Genomic DNA, 6359 nt, shown 5'->3' with positions numbered 1-6359 from the left:
CCTTAACGATAACGAGTTATATGAATAACAAATGATAAAATAATAAAAAACCATCAACCATGAGTCTAAAAAAAAATAAGCAATAGGAATTCAAACAATTAAAGTGTATAAAATTATAAATATAAACTATTTAAGTTTTTCTATAACTTTATCATATTAGTTTTATGTTGGAAAATAAAAATTGAGCCAGTAGTATAAACTATAAAAAGACGCTCCAAATCCGTTGAAATTAGATGCTCAATTTAACTTGATTTGTGCACTCTTTTGAAGAAATCCAGCATCAGTATTTCAATAAATACAAAGTATCTCACACAACTTCTCCTATCTATTGTGGTTTGACACGTCTTACATTTTAACAAATTCTTTGGTAAAGTAGTACATCGCTTCTCAAAATTTTTCCGAACACAAACAACTTCTTTCCGATATAGCAACTTTTAAAATATACTTTATTTTGTCCAATTATGAGAAATGCCAAAATTAGGACATGAACAAGATTCACATTTTGTACTTCTTGGAAGATTGCAAATACTTCGCCAAACATCCTCCCCTGATAATTTAACTGGAGCTCTTGAGCTGTCACAACTCAATCTTTTAAGAATGAAACCTTATTTCTTTGATATGGATGATCCAAGAATAAAAATTGACTATGGCTATCAAAACGAGAGCATTTACCACTATGTTTCAAAATTAAAATAATTGATTAATTAATACAACATGAACATGCCAATTTACCTGCAGTGCTCTAATCCAATAGCATGCCATATGCATGAAAATCGTTTATAGTCCACATGAGTGTAATTTTCATCCAAAAATTCTTCTTTTGGGATATGTAATATGTAATGATGCCTTCATTCCATAACAACTTCAACTCATCTATTAATGGTTGCAAATAAGTGTCTATTTTTTTCGTCAGGGGCGGAGCTAAAAATTTTTTTAGGAGGGCCAACATGAAAAATATAAGTTAAAAAGAGAGAAAAATTAAAAGGAGGCCAAACGAAAAAATTAAAGCCTTATATATACAAATTATTAATTTTGGGGAAGGGGAGGACATTGCCCCATTCCCTCTAACGTGGCTCCGCTACTATTTTTCATGGGATTATGTGGTCCTTAAATTATTAGGGTCAGGAGTATATATGTTGTGGTCATGCATAATTATGGTGGAAGATTATAAGGAGACTCACATTTATAGACCAACAAGAGAAAACAGTAGCAGATTGACTATATGGTGAAAATCTATCACTACAAGAAAAATGTTGATTACCGTTAAATTTATTAGCGGAATAAGAAAAATAATTCGACGGTAATATGGTTACTATTGAATTTTGTGTTGGATTTTATCTGATGGTATAAACCTTTCCAGTAATTGGTTACTGTCAAATTTTCTATTATGACGGCAACTTGTAGCGGAATATGATGGTTCAGGGATGAAAATTGGATGCACGTTACCGTAAAAAAAAAATCCGACCCACGTTGGCGACATTAGATGAGACTTTAAGCCACTATACCGTCGGATTTGACATCAATTTTTTTAATTTTTAAAATGAACCTGGATGATCGCTACTGTTGAAAAATTTCGTCGGTAAATCTGATAGTAGAGTCAATTTTTTTTAATTTTTTTCAATCTATAATGGACCCCGATATTTAATAATTGATAGCCAACTCTCAATTAGTAAAAAAGAATTAGTATTTTATCTGAAAACAGTAATTTGTATATGATGTAAAATATCCAATATACAGAATCAAAACACAAAATGAGAATTTGATAAAGAAATACATAAGATAGAACTACATTGATATTAACCTTATTCAGATTCATCATCTTCTTCCTCTAATTCATCATCCTCCTCTTCAGAAGTAATTTTCTGATCATCGAACTCGTCGTTGTCTTCTTCTCCATCAACCTCGTCTTCTTCTTGAAGATCGTCGTCGTGCAGTGGTAGTGTGTCGTCATCTACCCTAAGGTTAATGATGTCATCATAGCCAACCTAAAGGTGATCAGATCACTAGTATCAACCACCATTTTTGAAGGAGTTGGACCACCAATTTGGAAAGGTTCCTGACCCTCTATCCCATCAGACTCGATGCGACTTCTTGGCTTAGTCTTAACCACAACTACCCAACTAGACTTGCATGACCCCAGATAAGACAAATAGTATACTTGTCGTGCATTTTGAGGTAGAATAAAAGGATCGTACTGCCTATATTTTTTGGTCATATTTACTTCAGTGATATTGTAGTCCTTGTACTTTTGTGTTCTTTATCGCGAACTTGGATAATATCATTCACATTTAAACATGCACACCTTGTACGTCGTGTGACAAAAATACTCTAATTGAATTATATTCTGCAATACACCATACCAATCAGAATAACCACCGCCTGAATCTGCACGAATCCAGACTCCAGTGTTATCTATTTTTCTTCCAACCGACCATTGTAAAGAATGGAACCGATATCCATTAACATTGTATATCGGATAGCTTGTGCCCTTATTCATTGGTCCCCAACTAAGTGCAACTAGTTCCCAATTTGTTGTGTCAACTAGATGCACTCTGACGTATTCTCTGAACCAATGTAAAAAATTATTTAGTGATGCATCAGGATTTGTTTCTTGGAATAACCTATGATACAATAGGATGAATAAGAAATTTTAATGTACTAAAGTTTTGATTAGATGACTAACATAGTATGTTACTAAATATAATAACTACAAAGACTTGAAAACTCACATAAAGTAGGGTGAAACCTAGTCACAGTTAAGCAATACATATAGATGTGTGGCATCGATTTTCTTTTTCTCTAATCAATATTCACTACCCGTGCCCATTACAACTCTTTCTAGAACAAATATTGGATACGTTAGGCCATCTGACGAGGATTCTCCCATCTCATCATTTCTTCCAACTCTTGTTTTACATGACTCAACACGAGACTCAAAATAGAAGGAGGAAAATGCAAATGTTTCTTTAGCTAGGAATGCTTCCAGATACGACCCCCAATCCGAGTTCTGTTCTTCACGGTGCGCTTGAATGATCCAATCATACTCTCAAATGGGTCACATACTCTTAATTCGTATGGCAGGTGGATTGCTAAGTGTTCCATGATGTCAAAAAATCCGAGAGGGAATGTCCTCTCTAACTTACAAAGTATGATCATTTTAGCCTAGGTCAAAGTGCTTCCTAGCATTGCTATGTGACGGGTGCATTATAAAACCATCATCTCTCTTGTTGTTACTATGTCAGGTCATGTGAGGGATCAAACTCATCGATGTATACAATTATTTTAGCCTAGGGGTTAAGGACAAGTAGTGCATCCGTTTGTTTGGAATTATTTTTAACCGCCGTTTACAATTCGTTCTCTCTCGACTTAAAATCTCGGTGCATTACAAAATCTATAAGCAGTTAGACCCAACTTTGAAATACAGCATGCAACCATTCAAACAACAATCGATTTTCACCGAATTTAGACCCAACTTTGAAACTCACTTATCAAAAAACTCTTAGGTGTGATTTGACTTAGACTTAATACTCATCATTCTAACACATGCAAATAATTTCGAATGAACAGATCCCTCGTACAAGGGTTTCACGACAGATTCTAACAGATGATAAAAGCTCTTTACCTTTAGGTTTAGCTCTTGTTCAGCATCTTCCATATCAGTAACATGTATTGTATCAAACACCATCTCATTGTATCTCTCTTGGTTAACCTCCCAATTTATTTCTTCCATGTCTAGTTCTCTAACCGCCCAAACCTTCATTGATCGACCCCAGACCTGTTGAAATTCGAGGCAGACTGGTTAATTCCCTGCTCATCCACTTCTCCATGTTTCGTCTACATTCAATACCCATCCTTGAACCCATTACGGTAGAGGCAAAATGTTATATCTAAAGGTCCTAACCACTTTGTCATCCAACATTTATAGCATGCAACTAGATACCCCTTGAGACCTAAACGATTCCATGTTGAAGACACACGCAACAAATGCGTCAATCTCCTCAAATAATTCATGTTTTAAACCCCCCATCCACTGTTATCCCTATCATACATCCACATATGATGACTTGGAATTATCTTGCAACAAACACCATAGAATTCAAGCAACAACACAACTTATTAAGATTTTTAGAAAATTCGGTAGGGTGTCTCCTATAATTAGAATCTCCCACCAAATTCGATTATCATTTCCTCACAAACCAAACATGGTTTAAACAATTTAAATGAAATTTTGGCAGAACTTTCTCCTAATTCAAAAACATCCACCAAATAAATTTAACAGTTTTCATAGAAAAAATAGTTGCATGCATAAATTAGAACAAACACATCAAATCCTAACTGTTCTAGTGTGCAACCCCTTATAACTCCATATTTTCTAGCAAAAAAGGGTTTCGAGAAAGCGTCTCTATGCGATCTTTTCCCACTTCTATCCTAAAATGCTATCCTAGGAAAAGTAACTCCGGCATAAAACTTAAACAATTGATTATATTTACAAATAGAATACAAACCTGGAATACGGATACACAGATTACGAAAGAAATGAACTCCAATTGATCTCAGAAAAAATAGTACCATCCTAATAAAAAAGACAACTTATTAAATTCACAAGGTAACTTAATTCAACAAACTAAACAAAATATTCCAACAGCTCAAGCACTTTTAATCTTACCCTACTTAACCTACCCTAACTTTCTTTAATATCTATTGACATTAAGTTAATATAACAAATCCTAAGCGCAAACTCCATTACACTAATTTAATCAATAATTTAATAAAATACCTAACAGAATTCTAAACTCACAAAAAATATGAGAAAATAAAAAACTATACCAAAATTACCTTTAATGGTGGCTACATGATGGTGGAAGTATGGCAATGACAAGAAGCAGCAATGACAGCGACAACGTGACCACCATCGACGGCCACATACACCAACAGTGGCAGCGAGGGCGACAGGTCCAACAGTAGTGAGGACAACATGCAGCAGTGGCGATGGCAGCAGCTTCAGCAGAGGAAGTGTGAGTTAGAGACTTGAGAGAAGACGAGAAGAGAAAGGGGAGAGAGAGAGAGAGAAAGAGAGAGAGAGAGAGAGAGAGTTCGCGGAAGTGAGGGAGAAGGATTTTGCATTTAAATTTTACCCCAATTTTACAATCAAATTTACCGGCGGAAATTTCCTATGGCAAAGTGTTTACACCCCGCGTTTCACTAAATCATTATATCGGCGGAATATACCGATAGAAAATTTGTCGGTAAATTTGACGCTAGTAAAATAAGATTTTGTGCCACTAATTACCGTCGGATTTAGTGGCAGAATAAAAAATCCGATGGTAATCAATTCTGGGAAGGAAATTTCGCTCGTATGCGATGCAAAAACGGCCACTGAATCCACCAGTAACAGCCGTCACTAAATCCAATGGTATTCAGCGTTTTTCTTGTAGTGTATTGGCACATAAACCTAATCTTCTCACATTTCTTGGCATAGCTGCAAAGTCCAAATGCTTGAGATCACATATCACTACGATTATTTGTTTCTTTTTTTCCTAATTCGTCATCTTATATTGTGAACATTTTTTTCTTTTTTCTTATTCTTCTTTGTTGCTTCTTCTTTTTCTTCTTCTCTTTTTCACGTTTTCTTTTTCTCCTCTTATTGTTCTTACCTTTTTAAGAAAGAAAAACATAACAAAATGAGAGAAATGGAATAAAAGCAAAAAAGAAGAAAAAGAAGAGCATATGGAGAAGAAGAAAAAATAAAAAGTAGCATAATTTAGAAAAAAATAGAATTTATGTATTTTTATTTATAATTTTTTGAATTTTATTTTACAATTTTTGTGTTTTTTTTCAATAACTTACGTATTTATCATCAACAAAGAAAAATTGAAACAAAAAAGATGCATAATTTCTATGTTTTCAACCACAAAATTCAATACTTTTTTTTAAAAAAATTATGTATTTTTTCTAAGCATTTGTTACAAAAGGGAAGGAGGAGAAACAAAAAAGAACAATTATTTTTATTTATAAATTTTTGTATGTTTTTCAATAGTTTTTGTACTTATAATTAAAGAGGCAAAAAATGAAACAAAAGACAATTTCTATGTTTCCATACAAACAATTCTGTTTTTTCTTTTAAAAAAAATTGTGATTTTTTCAAAATATTGCAAAAAATTTTGTTCCTAAAACTAAAGAAATGAAAAATACATAAATTTTGCTACACTTTGCTACACAAACATAGAAATTTATTCTTTCATGGCTTTCTTCTTCTTCTTTCTTTTTTCTTCTTTGTTTTCTTTTTTTCTCTTTTTTTTTTTTTGAGAATAAGAAAAAAAAGAATAAAAAGGAGGAAGAGAAGAAAATGTAAAAGAAGA

The 6359-nt window shown here is 33.4% G+C and overlaps 1 long non-coding RNA gene across 1 annotated transcript in view; it reads left to right on the top strand.

Annotated features, from left to right (window-relative positions):
* Positions 1-6359, top strand: part of LOC110267840 — a 15484-nt gene that overhangs the window by 126 nt on the left and 8999 nt on the right. Inside the window, exon 2 of the long non-coding RNA XR_002355779.1 lies at positions 3399-3400. This is a non-coding gene — a long non-coding RNA (uncharacterized LOC110267840). The remainder of the gene's footprint in view (positions 1-3398; positions 3401-6359) is intronic.

Source organism: Arachis ipaensis, chromosome B10 (assembly GCF_000816755.2).
Source record: "Arachis ipaensis cultivar K30076 chromosome B10, Araip1.1, whole genome shotgun sequence".
In the NCBI taxonomy this organism is placed as follows: domain Eukaryota; kingdom Viridiplantae; phylum Streptophyta; class Magnoliopsida; order Fabales; family Fabaceae; genus Arachis; species Arachis ipaensis.
Note: the sequence above shows the minus strand (reverse complement) of the source record. Positions and strands in the feature narration are given on the sequence as shown.